A 15,153-nucleotide genomic window follows, 5' to 3' on the forward strand; every position below is an offset into this window, starting at 1 on the left:
ATTTTGAAGTTCTTTCGATTTTAACAAAAAAAAATCAAAATACATATTAATTTTTGTTCGAAATTTCTAAAATTTCAATTTAAAAAATCTGAAATTTCTAAATTCAAAATTTTAGAAATCTGAAACTCAAAATACCAAAAATTTGAAGATTAAAAAAATCAAAATTAAAAAGTTGAAATTTAAAAACTAAAAAATAACAAATTCAAAACAATATAGAAAACAACAAAAAAAAATCTAATTTTAGTATTCTTAAGCTTTTAATTAAATTCTTAAATTCTTGAATGCCACAATTTTTGAAGTCATTTTTTCTGTTAGAGATTTTGAAATGATGAGAAGACAATATTTTAAATATCGGAAATTAAATTTCTTTCGTAGTGAAATTTTAGCGAGGATTCTGGATTGAAAACTGTATAAAAGTTCGTAGATTTTGAATTTTTAGACTATCGAAATTTAAAATTTTATCTACTTATAATTTTAGATTTGGATTTATTTTTGAGCTTATATTTTTGAAGTTAAATTTTTAAGTTTTTAAATATTGTATTTTCTATTTTGAAGATTTTTTCATGACCTTTGCTTCTACCGTCTCTTTAGGTATTTTTAAAAATGGATTTATTGTTTTCATTCTTTTGGAGCTTTTAAACATAAACCGAGTTTTTTTTTATCAAATACTTTCTGTATTAGTTTTTCCTCATTAAAAAATAAAATTTCTTTAATGTTGATCGCGATATTTTTTTATATGGCGCGGATTTCGCGCGGTTTCGGAATTTAGGTCGGCGCGGATTTGGCGCGGATTTTTTTTCGACTCTCCCGTAACAACCCTGGAACTCCCATCCCCGCTATACTCTCGGCTAGCTTGTTGTAAATTGAAGTACATTTGCCAGCGGACAGATATGCCCCCAGCGTGAAAATTTACGACTTGTTTATGTGCGTGAAGTTACCAACGGTGACATCGATCACGCAATGGGAACAGCGAAGAAGCGTTGTTGGACGTACTATAACGACGCTGTCGTGCTATCTTGTCGCACCCGCCATTTCAACGTTCCGAGAAAAACGCGTTTTAATGTTTGACCTTGAATAAACAAAAACTAGAGCACGCAATGTAAACAATAACAAACAAGTTTTGTTTGGCTGACCATTCTGTGCATCCCGAAGTTTGGTTGAAGTTGGTTGCTGGAGTCCCGAGTTTTAATTACAAATGTTTACGGTAGTCTAACTTGTACGTGCGTCAAACGCGTTCTGACCTGAAATCCCTTTGGCCAGTTGTCGCAGTTACATCAATTTTCATGGAGTGACAAGATAGCACGACAAGATTGAAACTCCTTTCATATGTAAAGTGACAAAAAGGCACGGAGTTTTATCGGTTTTTATTGAATATCTCAGGATTGAAATCGAATTTTGGGTATCTGTGAAGGTCAAAAGGTGAGGCATTGTTAGCTGCACAAAATGGCGTTCTTAACTCAATTTGGTACAAAATGCACGTGCGACAAGTTAGCACGACGGCGACGAACATGTCGTTGAAATGTTGAATAAAAATTTAAATTGTTGAGTGAACTTTTTATCCAATTTGTATGTTTTGTTTTTGATTCGTTTACATTTGATCTATACTTTCAGTCAGAGTCAGAGGAGTTGTCTTTCAAAAACCATTAATCCATCCGAGCTTTAAAGTTATAGAAAAAAACAATTAAGGAGGTATTAGACTATGACGAACAAACAAAAAAACTCGCACTTTTTGACAGAATGACAGTTTGCAAAAACGTCAGCCTATCCAGATTTTTAAGCGAATATGGCGTTACAAATGGTGCACGCTCGAATTGTCAAAATCGCGCAGTGGTACCAACATTAGAAAAAAAAAAGTGTGGCTGTCATGCCATGGCACACTTTTTTGTAATGTTGGTACCACTGCACAGTGGTCCAGACGCAAAATTAAGTGGAAAATGGATTTTCCGGAAAAGGGTGAAGTTTTGGAGCTTTAGTGCCCTCAGAAGAGTTGTTCCAGGAATATTTTTGGGAATTTTTTCGTCATCTAAAAAGTTGTTGGGCTTGCCAATCCAAGCAACTTTGTCGAAGACACCAATATTTTATCTCGCAATCTACGCTTTCTACGACCAAATTTAGAGGAAGCATTTGAGCAAACCTTCAAAAATCAGTTTTTTGTTCGGAGCACTTTTAGAGCTCTGAAAAAAAAAAAACATTTTTATTTTCTGACAAGTCAATTTGGACTTAAGGGTCAAAAGTTACAGCCATTTTAAGGTAAAAAAGATGCAAATTTTAAACTCAAATATCTCGAAAAGGCGCAGGCCAAATTTTAAGCGCCAGGTTGCATTCAAAAGAGGAGATCTAGCACTATAAACGCTGAAAAAATCCCAGGGGTATTTTTCTTTAAACTCGAGATATCTTCATTTGAAAATGTCTAATTTTTAAGGAAAAAGTGTACGGGAAAAGGTGGCAGTGCGTGGCCAAATGGTTACGCTGTCCGCTTTGTAAACGGAAGATTCTGGGTTCGATTCCCATCTGCTCCAACCTTCCATCGGATGAGGAAGTAAAATGTCGGTCCCGGCCTTGGTTGTTAGGCCGTTAAGTCATTCCAGGTGTAGGAGTCGTCTCCATGCCATAAGTACAAACAACACACCAAACCAAGCTCGAAACCAAGCCTACTCCGGTGGAATCGCTGGCGGCGGTTGGACTCGCATTCCAAAGGTCGTCAGTTCAAACACTGGGGTGGAAGGTTCCTTGGAGTAGAAAGAGGTTTGGGTGCTCTCCCCATTCAAGCCTTCGGACTCCTAGGTTCGAGCAGAAACTTGCAATAGAGACCACAAAAGACCCGGGGCTCGTTAATGTGGATGGTTTGATTTTGAAATTAATTTCAGTACAATATTATTGTGAAACTCTATTAAATGTTTTTTTTGTTGAAACCTATAACAAATCAATTTATAAATTGAAGTATTTGAAAGATAAGTAATTTTTCAGTATTTTGAAAATTCCGTGTCGCAAGATACCTACATTGTATTTATTGAAAATTTCAAGCAAAACAATGTAAGTGTAGATCTGTAAACAAACAGTGCATCTCTTTCACATCACTGGTGTTTACATATTGAATGAGCAGAATAGACTCTTTGTTTACAAATCCACATTATTTTGTTTAAATTCCAGTATTGCATGCCAACAAAAGAACAAAGAAACTTACTAAATTATTCTAAAAATATGACTCTAGTACCAGAAATTATTATTTTTGAATCAATTCGTTTTAATTTGTAAATTTTAATGGCTTATCGCCGATGAAATAATCGTTGGAGCAATCAAGACAAAAATCAAAATATCAATAAATAATATTAGAGTGCTAAGTTTACATCTTTCACATCCTTAACTAAATACACAATTATGCTTTTAGTGACGATAGAAAAAAATAATTGTGCGATACATTTTTAATGAACTATGTCAAATCAGCACTACACTCATAATTAATTTAAAATTAATCACGTTGGTTGGAGTATTCACGTAACAATGATGCAGATAAACTTCGTGACTTCCGGTTCATGCAGTCACTCCAGCTCCAACGGTTAGCCCGCCACAGTACAAAATGCGCCTAAAGCGCCTGTGCCGGAACTGGTTCCGGATCTTCGTGGACTACTGCTGCAACTGTTCGCTGGCCGGGTTCGGTTACATCGCGGACCACAAGTACCACTTCACGGAGCGGCTGTTCTGGCTGGTGTGCGTCATCGTGTCCTGGGCGGGCTCGTACTACCTGATCATGGACTACATGTCGACGTTCCACAAGAACGCGGTCTCGCTGGTGATTGAGAACGTGCACGCCCGGGATGTGACCCACTTTCCGTCGGTGGGGATTTGCGAGATGGGCTACGCCAAGGAGTACTACGCTAGTTTGGAGAGTCAGATCAACGATATGAGGACCAGCGAGGAGATGGAGTACAATTACGATGTGGAGGACTTTATGCTGAGGATTATATTTCATAATTTGTACAATTATGGATCGATAATGTCGTACTGTGCGCCGTATAAGGATTGCACGGACTGTGTGAAGTGTCCGACGGCGGGGTATAACAAGTTTGCATGGAAGGTTCGAGCGAGTTGTGAGGAGCTGTTTGATGAATGTAGGTGGAACGGGAAAGTATTCGACTGTTGTAGGTACTTTAAACCGATTCAGACTACGATGGGATCGTGCTACTTGATAAACTCGGTACAACTGGTGAAGAAGTAAGTGGGAGATTGGGTTTATGATTGATTTGTATCGAATGATTTATTTCAGAGGAGGTTATAACTGGCTCAGTATGGAGGTTGGGCGTGGAGTTGCATCCGGGGAATTGTTGTTGAACGTTTCTAAGGCTACATCCGTGAGTTAAACTATTTCTTCATAGTGCGTTACTAATTGTTATCTGTTCCAGGCCTACATATTGAACGAGGAAGATGTCCCTCACATGCTACTTACTACGCTTCAGTTCACGCAGATTCCGGAAGGATACTCCGAAACCGTTTTCCTAACAGTGCAGAACATAGTGAACGATCCTCTGGTTCAGACCGTCGACACCGAAGTCCGGCGGTGTATCTTTCCGGACGAGCAGTCCGAGTTTAACTACCCTAAGTACAGCTACAGCGTGTGCGTAACGGAATGTCTCAAGAATGCCCAGATCAAGATGTGCAACTGCTGTCATCACAACTTCATAACAGGAGGTAGGATCTACCCGGTAACTTTGGCAGCCCATCTTGATTTTCTATGATGTTTCAGATAATGACAAGAGTCCGATTTGCATGTACGAAGGATTAGCATGTCTGGACCAGAAGGACGTAATGTTCCCGCAGACGACGATCATGCAACCGTGGCGCACGAATGGGCTGGTATGTCAGTGCTTGCCATCGTGTACGGAGCACGAGATTCGGGTCATTGGGAAGCAGTCCGAGATCGAGGAGCGTAACAGCCGGTCGGTGATGTTCAAGATGTTGGCGCTGCCAACGCAGCGCTATCGTCGACAGATTGTGCGTGAAAAGCTTGATATTGTGGTGTCCGTGGGTGGAATCCTGGGACTGTTCATGGGAGCCAGTATCCTGAGTCTGGTGGAACTGGTTTACTTTTTCACGGTTCGATTTGTGTCTGCAGGTGTCTTGGGGAAGACTGATGATGATGATGACGATGAGGACGAGTATGATGAGGAGGCTGATATGCACGAGGAGCACGAGCAGAAGTTTTAGATGACTTTCATTAACTTTTGATATTTTAAAAATAATTGCAAAATCACAAAATGCTGAAACCAACTTGTTGTCCCACTACACCGGCAACATGTTAGATAATACCCAACCCACTTGCAGAAGATGTCACCACCTTTCTTATCAGCAGCAGCAGCAACAGCAAGTGGACACCATTCTCGCCAAGCCGGTCACACGCCAAACGACGACACCGAACTTCTGTCCCATAAATTTGTCTACCCCCGTAGGTGCTGATTATGTAAAAAATATTACACTTGCAGTATAAGTAATGTCCGAAAATCAATTAAAAAACCAACTGCGGCCGCACCCCACTACCCGTCCAGACGTGGTCCTGACCACCACCGGTGGATCGTTGGGTGTACCACAGACAAGCAGACTTGAAACAAATGAACGAATATCTGTCTGATTCGCGACGAAAGGGAAATTTTAATTTGAAACTTCCAAGTCTGCTAATCTGTGGCACTTTTCGGGGCACAGAGCCTGATGGTCAGCCGTTACTTTCAACCTGTCCATCCATCGGTCTGGTAGTCGCGGGTCTTCTTCGCTGCCTGATTGCGGCAGACACGGTTTTACGGTATTTTTGTGGGGCCTTTACGGGCTGTGTGCATCAGCGAAATGCAGTTTGCAGAACACGGTCATCGGTGCGTATGGTCCTCGCAGAAAAAAAAGAACATAACATCGCATATTCACGCGCAATAACCACAAATTTCGCACCACCATCAAAATGTCAAATTAAGAATGCGTTTGGCGCTGCGTACAAACACATGTGTGGCTTTTTGCGGTTACGCGTGACCAGATTCCGATGGCGACATTTGTCTGGGGTACAATTGGGGACCTTTTTTGTGGAAAGGTTTATTATCGCTGACTTGGAATCGAGATAAAGAAAAGTTTCCGAAAAAATATATGAAATCAAAACAACATTTGAAAACAAGTCCGTTAATTTGTTAAGGCACCTCTCGCAAACCCAAAAGCCCATGTTCATCTCTCAGTGGGAACTGTCATAATTTGACATTTACAGCGTGCATTCTAGAGAGAGAGAGAGGTGCACCACCCCATGCAACCGTTGGTCATAACTCATATTGGCCCCGGCGTCAGTCGACTGTGCCCTTGGGGATGGAGTGAGTGTTTTATAAATTTCATTTGGCACGCGAGCATCACGCGCACGGGTTCTCCGGGGCTCCACTTGTGGGCCCCTTTTTAGTTGTGGCTTGGGTTGTGTTTTATTTTTAAACCAAAACACTTTGGACGGAAAACGCACATGGGCGTGAGAAGATTTACAAGTATTTTCCCTTGTACTTTAAAGGTAGCATGCAGAGTAGCGCTTCTTGAATGGTTTATGGCATTCTCTGGTGACGTTCAGTTATTAAATTTACCTACCGTCATCAGGGGTGACATTGGGTCTGGGGGGTGAGATTGGGTCATACAAAAATGCGGAAATTTGTATGACCCAATCTCACCCCCCAGACCCAATGTCACCCCTGATGACGGTACCATTACTTTTTCAATTCATTGGTTGAACTTTTGTTTGAGAAATCTATTTCTTTTTTTAAATTAAGTAAATTAGTTTTATTAGTTTCTTTAGTTTTTGAAATAGTTTTTCTTACATATTCTTAGATTTTTTAAAAAGTTTAATGTTTTTATCTGGACCATGCTAATCATAACCTCCCGAGCATGGGTAAATAACAAGGGAAATGCGTAATAATACCTTTTTCTGGTATCAATCCCAAATTTAGGTATTCCTGGACCCTTTTAAAATTTGTCTTAAGGATTATGCAAGAAAAAAATGTGGTGTCATACCAATTTAAGGTATTGTTTTGATATTGCAAAATTGCAGAATTTTTCAATGGTCAAACACCACATTTTGGTATTCTTTTGGTATTACAGAATTTCATCAAATTCCTCTAAAACTATGGGACAATTTTGACCAATTTTGACAAAATAATTAATTTTGCGCAAAAATGATGTCTCAAAGCGAATGCTTTCATTGAAAACCGGAAATTTCAAACTTGATTTTAAACATTTTTGATTTACCCCATATAGAAATGACTTGAAATTGTGGAAAATTTTCTAAGTCAGGATGGCACATTTTGGTATAATTTTAGTATTAAAGTGTTTTATCAAATTCTTCTGAAACTATGGGAAAATTTTGACCAATTTTGACAAAATAATTAATTTTGCGCTGAAATGATGTCTCAAAGCGAATGCTTTCATTGAAAACCGGAAATTTCAAAATTGATTTTAAACATTTTTGATATACCCCCTAAAGAAATGACTTGAAATTGTGGAAAATTTTCAAAGTCAGGATGGCACATTTTGGTATTATTTTGGTATTGGTGTTTAATCAAATTCCTTTGAAACTATGGGAAATTTTTTATAAATTTTGACGAGATAATTAATTTTGCGCTAAAATGACTTGAAACCCAAAAATGTTTAAGCTAATTTTATTTTTTTTTTATATAACAAAATACTTTGAAAAACGAGTCAATCGACAGATTATTGAATTTTGGTGAATTTTAATCCAGTTTCATTTTATTAACACTTGTTTTTCAATCTTGTTATTTTTCAGAAGCTTCAAGAACTTCAAGCACAGACCGTTCATCAATGACAAATGCATTCGATGTGGTGAAGAATATCACTAAGAACAACATGGAATCATCAGGTGAGTAGATTTGGCTGTTGCATATGGATCATTTCCGTTTTTTCACTAACTGCAACTGCTGCACTAAAAATTGTATGAAAATACCAAATTTTGGTATTACTTGTGCAAATACCAGCGACCAAAATGTGCTCTTGGTTGCCCAGTAATAGATGGTAAAATACCATGAAATCATACCAAAATCACGTATGTGGAATACCAAAATCTGATTTTCCAAGGGCACGGGAATACCTAAAAATAAAACCATGGCAATACCAAGTTTTGGTATTCAAGTAATGTCAAAAAATCCAGAAGACCTCGACTTGGTATTGAAATGGTTTTATTTTGAGGTATTATTTTACCCTTGGAATAACATGGTTTGGTATTGTTGTGCCCTTCCACATACAAGACTTTGGTATGATTTCATGGTATTTTACCATCTATTACTGGGCAACCAAGGGCACTTTTTGGTCCCTGTTATTTGGCCAAGTAATACCAAAATTTGGTATTCCCGTGTTATTTACCCCTGCTCGGGATAAAACTAGGACCAAAAATAGAAAAAAAAAAAACAAAAACCTCTCGAAGGTAAAAAAATCAATGTTAAATTTACCTAATTTTGACACCACAAAAGAAAAAGATTGCGATGGACTTTTCACCATATTTAACATCGTTGATCAAAACAGCTAACGCTTAAATAAACGACAAACAATTTTCCTCTTTTTTCGTTGTTATCTGCCGTACCAAAAGGTGCTAAAACTTATCATGAAATCTTCTTGATGTGCCACCATTTAATGCCGCGCCGCTCGAAATTACCGTGGAAAAGTGATAAATTAGCCAGAAATACGACCTACTAAAGATCAGCGATTTTCCTCAATCAAGCCACTCTGCCCCAACCCCTTGGGAAGTTTCATAAATCTTGCCCGTAATTGCAGCGTAATCCAATGATGAAGCGTTCAGCTTTCGCAAATCGTCCGCGGAGAACGTCGTCCTATTTGAGTGAGAGAAAAAAAGGAAAGGATCACTTACAATTTGAATATTATGCAATTATCGCGAAACTTGATCCGAATTTCGACCCATTTTCTCAACGCTGACACCAGAGACAGCAACGCGCGACGACGACGAACGGTTCGTGAACCGCTGCGCGATTACCGCATCCCCAGTTCTGGACGCCACAGGACCAGCAAGTGAGCGTAGAAAGGCGCGGGCAGTTCCATTAAACAAAACTTCAACACATTTTTATCGGCCGGCTGCAATCAGTGCAAGGCAAACTTGAAGAAACGGTCATCGCCGGGGATTTGCGTCCTACGCGCGCGCACAATTGCATCGCGACGGTTGAATGACGAATGCATCCGTCGACGACTTCCACAACCCTTCGCTGAGTCGACCTCAAACCGAACGAAGATCTGCGCATGCCCTCTTAGGTCGGGTGAACGGGCTGACCTTCCCATCGGGGACCCACCGAGGGTGTGAAGTGACCCAAAGGGTCTCATCGACTGCAGTTTGGACAACGTTTTTTTTCGAGAGGTTGACATTGAACCACGCAGGGTTATGCATTAGTTTCCAACAATAAGTGTAGCCCATTGGCTGCCAACATTTAATTAGTACGCGCTGGGAAGTCTTCTCATGATAAACTTTGAGGTTAGGCGCGTGTTACAACCCGGTCAATTCGGCTTAGATGATGAGAGTGACCTTCTGAAGTGCCGCACTGCAAGACGGATCACGACGATGACTACGCAAGCGCAGCTCTTCGACCAAACAAGCCATGCGCTTATTATGGGCTTTTTATTGAAAATAATAATGGCTCAAGTTGCGACCGGTGGGTCAGTTGGAGCAGCTGTGTGACGAGTTGGACCTACAGAGAGTGCTTGGGCAGGTCAGAGTTGACCACGAGATTTATTTCAACGCCGCTGGGAGTCTCTAATGAGCGTGTTCTAACCAGATGGATTGGCCAAAGTGCAGGTTAAGGTCGGCTTTCGTTAGGACAGCAAATCTATTAGATGTAAGGTCATTACAACTATTTTCTCATGGTTTGATCCATCGTCCCTCTAAATATCACAGCTAAAAAAGTAGTAATCCAGCTGCGTGTAAAAGGCCTGGGTGTAAAATAAAAATTGCATTATTTTATGCAATTTTATGTAATTTTACACCCTGAAATATGTAGCCCATCAGAATGGGAAACCAACTTGACCAAAATGTCAAGCCCATATATGCGTTTATCCTTTCAGCTTTACATCGGTCTGATGGCCGAGTGGGCTGAGGCGCCAGTCCTTACTGTTGGTGCTGAGTTTGAATCCAGCCGGTTGCAACTTTTTTTTTGTGTTTGCAAAAATTGTACATGCAGTGTGTAATATTAAGTGTTTATTTTGACGAAGGTGATGTGCACGGTTTTGCATGCGATTTTACCATTGGATTTTTTGCTGTGTATTGTCACAAAATGTGCAAAACATGTCGTTTAAATTTGACTCTATTAGAAATGCTATTGGCATACTAAACGAGACTCACACATTAACCCATTTTCTGTACTAACAGGAATATGATATCAACAATAAATAAAGGTTTGTCCCTTTTCAATTTTGCCAACAAATGAAATACCATCCTACCATGTTTGATCATTTGTACAAAAATGATTGATTAGATTTAGTTGCATTTATGTTTAATTAATTTCAATCAATGGTATCAATACTAATCAATATGAATAATCTTTGGATTCCATTAGTTGGCTTTAAACATGCGAGAATATTCATTAGATCAAGTTGAACATCTTCGTCTATCAACGTAAGAATGACGGTGCACTACATCAACGATTGAACACCGATCGAACGCCACCATTTATCGTCCAGTCAGCCGCATTGGACTTGATAGATCGGTCATCATTAGCATAGAGCAGTCTTGAAACTAACGATGATGGTTTATATTCGAAAAATCTTACCCAGACCTCGCAGTCGCGTGACTTCCTTGCGCAGACCGCCCGATCGTGGTCGATTCCGCGTCACCGCGGATTCCTCGGCGAGAGGATTAGTGCCATGACAGTGACAAAACGAGCCATCGTAAGACACTCACACACTGCCGGGGCGGCTGAATTTGCATTCTTTGCCTTTCGATCACTACTAACCCAAATCTGCGCAAGCATTCCAAACTCCGCATATGTCGTCGGGTTTGAGTCGGATCCGAGAGCTGGTATTGCGTAACGTTTCGTTTTCCGCTCGGATACGCGAGTCCACCGTCGTAGCATAATATTAGCATAATTCTGTTGGTCCGTAGTTCGTCCGTGCGACCTTTGGGGAGGGGCTGGGTCGTCGCCGTAAGGACGCTTTTAACGAGATCATTTTTCTCACTGTCAACACGGTGTGGCCTTACGAAAATTTGGCAGACAAAATATTGCCGGGCACTTGGCCATAAAGCATACACAAATTTGCGTACATTTCGACTCTTGGGAACAACACCGCCCGTCCAAATAATAGCTTAATACAATGTATCGCACAACCCAGCGATCCTTATCACACCCAGACTATGGGAGAGGCAGGTATGAGGTTCACTAATTAGTAATTACCCTCTGCCAGTGGTCATCAGTCATGCCTCAACATCAACAACCCGGTGGAGGAGGAATTCTCTGTCGAATCAGCGCAAAAAGTTTTGGTTGAATTGGTTATAGATTCCGAGATTTCCAGTTGTTGTCCATTTAAAAAAAAGTTTTCTTCCCATTTTTTCTCTCCAAGTTAAAAGGAAATTTTACATCATAACCAAACATCTTGCTGAGTTCGTTTTCCCACTTTTTCATACGAATTTTTGAGTTTAGGTACTACTCTTAAAAAAATGTTAGGTATGTGGGTTGAATTGAAAAAATCGTTCTAAATAGTGGGAAAACGGACTAAGCAAATCATGATTTTTAATTATGTAGGATGTTCAATTTGTGGGTGTGAACATTATTTAAAACATGAGCATTTCTCCAAAAAAATGTGAAGAATTTTTTAGTAATTTATTTTTTTCAAAATTATTTATCTTGTTTCTATGATATTTGAGTTTTTTTTTTCAAATTAATTCATACATTTTCAGTTAATTTTTCATTTAACTTTCCATTCTTCCATTTTTCAAAATGTTTTATATTCTTTTAAAAGACCTTATATCACCGTCCAATTAAATTTCAGCGCATACTCAACTCGAGGGGAAGCGTGAACTTTAGGAGTATGAATTCCTCAGAAACCCGAGTTTTATGAATGTTTCAAACATATTTGGACAGGGCTGAATAGTTTTTCTCCAAAGTTTGTATGCAGAATTAGGGAATTAGGAAAAAAATAATTGAGCATTTTGTTTTTCCATTCTTTAAAATAGGACAGTTTTCTAAATTAGATTTTTGTTTGATTCAAATAAGCTGTATAAAAATAGCTTTTTGAAACAAAATATCATGTTTTTAATTTTTAACGGGTTTGTCTTTTTTTTCGAACATGAGTAGTTCTTTTAAAAGTTTTATGTGAAAAAGTCTGAACTCAAACCAAATTTTCAGAACTTCATATTATTGCAAAATACAGTAGTTGTTCGGTAACTGGGCTGAGAACGTAACCCAGTCACCGAATGCTGTTCGCTAACTGGGCTGAACGAAAAATAACGAGGGGGCTACCGATGAATAATATTTTTTTGATGAAATATAAAAATGAAAAATTACTCAAATTTATTTCCAACGATTACTTTACATATTTCTTTAATTGTGACTTGAAATTAAATACATAAAAGTTTGAAAAAAGTTTTTTTTTATTTGTTGAACATTATTTTTGCATCCATTAACCCCTCGGTGATTTCGGTTTGTTTTGGTTTTTTGACGTTTGTCTGCTTTTTAACTGGGCTACGGCCCAGTTATCGAGCGCCCAGTTAAAAAGCAACCAAGTTAAACAACGTCCAGTTACCGAACAACTACTGCTTATATTCTTTAAAACATGATCAGTTTTTTTATTAGTGTAACGAGATTTATTTTTGAATTCAAACATTAATTTAATTTTTTTTTCAAAGCAAATTATTTTTGTTTCAGTTTTATTCAATTGAATTGTTTTTAAAAACTTTTCTGTAAGTTTTTCCATTCATTCAAAAAAAAAAAAAAAAAAACAGTCCTTGAAATAAATTATTTTAAATAAGTTTTTTTTTAAATTTAAACCATATTTTACAGTTTTTTATTTCCAAATATCTCGTCTCGTTTTTTTTTTGTTTGTTTGTTTATTCTTCAGACATGACCAGTTCTTTAAAATAAAAATATGGGAAAAAGTCTAAATTCAAACTTTATATTCTTTTAAAATAATTTATTCGTATTTCTGTAATATTTTTGTGAGTTGTGAGTTTTTCATAAAATCGTTTGCAATTGATTTCTGCGATAATTAAGTTAGTTTCCATTTTTTCGTATAAAAAATTATGTTTCAGTTTTTTAGTGAGTTTTTAGAATCCTGAAAAAATTATCAGTTCTTGTAGTAGTCCGATGAGTTTTTTTTAACTTTTTTTCATTTTAAAATAAAATTAAATTATCTCTTTTAAGTTCCTTTAACAGTTTTTTTATTCTTTAAAAAATGACCAGTTATTTAAAAAGTTTTATTAGAAACAGTCATGCCTCGAACATATTTTAAATAATTTTGTATAAGTTCTTTAAAAATAATGTATTCTTGTTTCTGTAATACTTTTGTGAGTTTTCTTTCGAACATTTTATTACTGAAACAGTTGAAAAAGTTTTTCAAATCATATTTTTTAATTTTTAAAATAATTTTTTTTTTATTTGAACCATGTGTAACAGAGGCATTTCGCAATAACTTTTTTATAGGGTGAAATCTGTGATGGTCTTGCCTTATTTTTCAAAATTATTGCAGTTAAAAAAACTTTTCGAAATGAAAACGGTTCGATATGCCTAAGGCCTGGGTTCGATTCTCGATAGCGACACATTTTTTTTGAAGGGTGAACTTTTTGGACAATGAATCCCGTAAGGAGAATACTCTCAGCTAATTTGGGATTTATCTTCTCCGTCCGTTCACAGTACCTCTTTATCCTCACGTATGCCGATGCCCAGTTCTGGGTGAACACTAAAAACCGATTGGGTCGCGATGTATTAAAAAGATTTAAACAATTTATTTATACTAAAAGATTTTACTCGAAATCACAAAACCAAATTTCTCCAGCGAACTGCCCAGAAGCCGTTTTGCGGTAGCCAGCCGCGCAATGAGCATTCGGCGTTGATGACTGATTGTGCTGCAAAGAGGGTGGTGCTGGAGATCTGGAACTTCAGAGCACTGCTGCAGCTGACCCAACAACACGACTACGCCCGTGAGGATTACCTAATATCCTGTTGCTTTTTTTGCGTGGCTCGCGGGAGCATATGTTTAACGCCGCCAGATCCATCAGCACGAGAAAGGCGTTTTTCGGTTGCCTTCTTTTTTCGACATTTTCTCGACAATCTGTTTATTTTTTCCGCGAGCTTGTTCCCGGTTTCAGCGAATTTTTGGTTGGTTTTGTTACGAGAGAGTGAGCCCGATGATGCAGCGAACGGCAACAGAACTTTAAAAGCATTTCTGGTTTTGAGCAGCAGCAGTATTGATTGTGCAGAGAGTGGTAGAGTAATGAAAGGTGACAGTAATTGGCTTGATTTTTGGGTATCAACAGATATCGACGGAGACGTAAAGAAAGGTTACTAGTGGGACTGTACGCTGGGGTTGAGTACATTGGGGTCAATCGATTTTTCGGTGGTCACTTGTTTGCGCCACTAATTAGTGGAATCAGCTGGTGGTGATTTTTGAGTACTGTTGGCGTCTCATGGCGGTTGGCATGTTTCGTAATTATTGGTTAACTTTTATTTTTAAACACAAGATCATGTTAAAGTAAAATGATTTATGAATTTTTATTTGTTTGAAAACCATGAACCTTTTTTCATAGCCTGGCTAATTTATAACTTAGAAGTTTTTCAAGCGATTTGTAACCTTGACATAATCGGTCACCACGGAGGAGCCCCGCCAGTTTATGGCCGCTAGTAATTTCCGAAACGTGCCAAACTTTGCGATCATCAAATCCCAATCCCACCCCATATACTCCACACAAACTTCCTGACATACATCACGACATGTCACGCAGCTTGAAGCCTTCGGACGAAATTCTCCAAAGCGTCTTCCCCCTTGTCAGAATGGCCAATTTCGGCTCAGCACGATACAACCGGATAATTTACAGCACACGCGGAATTACCCAAACATTGACGGCTTCCTGATTGTCCGGCGGCCACACCGTAAAACGATCATCTCTCGCTCTCTTCTAGAAGGCAGGCAGATCTTCTTCGCGCGCTGACC

General features: G+C 38.5%; 1 pseudogene; it reads left to right on the forward strand.

Moving 5' to 3' along the window:
• The first annotated feature begins 3,577 nt into the window (after positions 1 to 3,577).
• LOC120427953 (sodium channel protein Nach-like) lies at positions 3,578 to 5,693 on the forward strand (annotated as a pseudogene).
• The last annotated feature ends 9,460 nt before the right edge of the window (positions 5,694 to 15,153 follow it).

Source organism: Culex pipiens, chromosome 2 (assembly GCF_016801865.2).
Source record: "Culex pipiens pallens isolate TS chromosome 2, TS_CPP_V2, whole genome shotgun sequence".
Lineage (NCBI taxonomy): Eukaryota > Metazoa > Arthropoda > Insecta > Diptera > Culicidae > Culex > Culex pipiens.